The sequence below is a fragment of the Thunnus maccoyii genome, chromosome 18 (assembly GCF_910596095.1).
Source record: "Thunnus maccoyii chromosome 18, fThuMac1.1, whole genome shotgun sequence".
NCBI lineage: Eukaryota > Metazoa > Chordata > Actinopteri > Scombriformes > Scombridae > Thunnus > Thunnus maccoyii.
Window position 1 is genome coordinate 27,939,199 of NC_056550.1, and position 2,434 is coordinate 27,941,632.

At 34.2% G+C, this 2,434-nt stretch overlaps 1 protein-coding gene across 1 annotated transcript in view; it reads right to left on the minus strand.

The window, feature by feature from the left end:
* LOC121884518 (E3 ubiquitin-protein ligase CHIP-like) overlaps positions 1–2,177 on the minus strand; it is a 9,970-nt gene extending 7,793 nt beyond the window's left edge. The window contains exon 1 of the mRNA XM_042393378.1: positions 2,026–2,177. The gene's annotated coding sequence lies outside the window, so the exon portion shown is untranslated. The remainder of the gene's footprint in view (positions 1–2,025) is intronic.
* Between the last annotated feature and the right edge of the window lie 257 nt (positions 2,178–2,434).

Here is a 2,434-nt window from a genome sequence, read left to right on the forward strand (position 1 = left end):
CATTTTATGGACCAAACAACTGATCGATTAATCGAGGAAATATTCTACAGATTTTACGATAATGAAAATAATTGTTACTTGCAACTCTAGATTTAGGGCTGCAGCTATATAACTATTATTTTTTTGATCACTTGGTCTATGAAATGTCCATCACAACGTCTTTAAATCACTTCGTCCAAACTAGTCCAAAGATATTCAATTCAAAAAGTGACATTTCTCACATTTGAGAAGCTGGAACCAGCAAACATTTGGCTTTTTTATTTTTATTTCAATCAACTATCAAAATATTTGCAAATTGTTTTTCTGTCCATTGATTAATTGACAAATCGTTTCAGCTCTATAAAGATCAGTTTATATCTCATGAGGAGAACTCAGCCTGTGAAAATAATAAATATTGTCTTCAGTTTGTGCTCCTCATGAACGAGAGCTGATCATCTGATATTTTAAAAAATAAATAACAGCCAATCTTTTAAACCCAAGAGGGATGTTTAACAACTCTTACAGTCGTTCTCAAAGAATCTTTAAACCATCTGGATGAAGAAATATTCCATCTTATCGTGTTGAACCAGCTGTACCACCATTAACTTTATTATTTGTTTTGACTATTTTTCCTATTTTTGTGCTACGTGCAGTGTAGTTTTGATATTGATGCTGCCATATTTTGCTGATTTTCCATTTATATTTGGAAAAAAACAAAGATATTTAACGTGTGGCTATAAGTTGTGACTGTATTTCCATCCGGAAGGTAGCTGGAAGTCTTGACTCATTTTGTACAACACTAAAAAATAAACACCAAAATATTAGACATATAGTATGTCATGAAAGGACGGGTTCACAATGTTTCAAGTGAGTCTTAAACCAACAGTCAGGAGCCCAAATGAACATTAAAGCTGTTTTTCTTGCTGTAATCATTCCTCCTGTTCATACTGACCATTAGAAGATCCCTTCATAATGACCTTACAATGGAAGTGATGGAGGACAAAATCCACAGTCCTCCTTCTGTACAAAAATGTATTTAAAAGTTTATCTGAAGCTAATATGAAGCTTCAGCGTTCAAATGAGTCAAATCAAGTAGATATCTTTCAACGTTACAGTCTTTTTAGTGCCAAAGTTCCTCTTTTTGTTACTATACTTCCACCTGCAGCTCAACAGGGAAACACTGTCCGAGGAAACACAAAGAGGGAATTTGATGCTAAAAAGACTGTAAATGTGTCAGATATCCACTTGATATGACTAACTCAGACTGCTGAAGCTGAATAGAAGCTTCACACAGACTTTTAAATGACTGTGTGGACACACTGTGGATTTTGGCCTCCATCACTTCCATTGAAAGCACATTTGAAGGATCTTTTAATATCCAGTATGAACAGGAGGAATGATTACAGCGAGGAAAACCTCTTTACCTCACCACAGATGAGCTGTTAACAACTCATAGACATGTGAAATGTGACCCCGACTACACACTGCTTTTTGTAAGACGTCAAAAGCCAAAAAGGTTGGAAACCACTGGTTTCATCTTTAACAATGTGTTGTATTTTAAAAGCTTGTTATATTATCCATTGTGTCAAATCTTCATCTGAAAAGTAACTAAAGCTGTCAAATAAATGTAGTGGAGTAGAAAGTACAATATTTCCCTCTGAAATGTAGAAAGTAGCATCACATGAAAATACTCAAATAAAGTACAAATATTTAAAAATAGTACTTGAGTACAGTATTTGAGTAAATGTACTTAGTTACTTTCCACCACTGAGGATGTTTTGCATTTAGCCTGCCGCAGCTGTCCCGTGGGAATAATTGCTAATATGCAGCTAACGTTAGCTATTTCTCTGTGAGGTTTCACCACCTTTACACATATAATTCCTAATATTTCCTAAATGTCTAACAGCTTTATGTGACAGTCAAAGTGGCAGCCATCAGCAAGCTAACAAACCGCTGTATTTATCATTATTTCACCGAGCAGAGCGAACTAACTACGACATAAAAACGTTACGTTTAGCTTCATATTTCACCGTTAGACTCACTCACCTGTGCAGCGGCTGTGACTGTGATCAGATGATGTTTTATATGTAGCTGCCGCTGTGTAACATTAAGCTGTTTTTATGTATTTTAGCTAGGTGGCTAACTACCTAGCTAGCTACAAGTTTACTGTATTGAAGAGCCGCCAGCAGATGTTTTGGTTTTGATGTGTGACGTAGCTGCGTCATTGGAAGCCACGCCCACCCCCGATATAACTGAAACCTGAAGAAAATAAACAATAATAATAATAATATAAAAATACTTAAAAAAGAAAGCAGGGAAGTCTAAAAAATAACAAAAATTTAATACATAATAAAAAATAACGTAATAATAAAAATGTAATAAAATCATACAAATATAATAAATAATTTATAAAGATAAAGATAACAGAAAAAACATGATAAATAACAAAAATAAT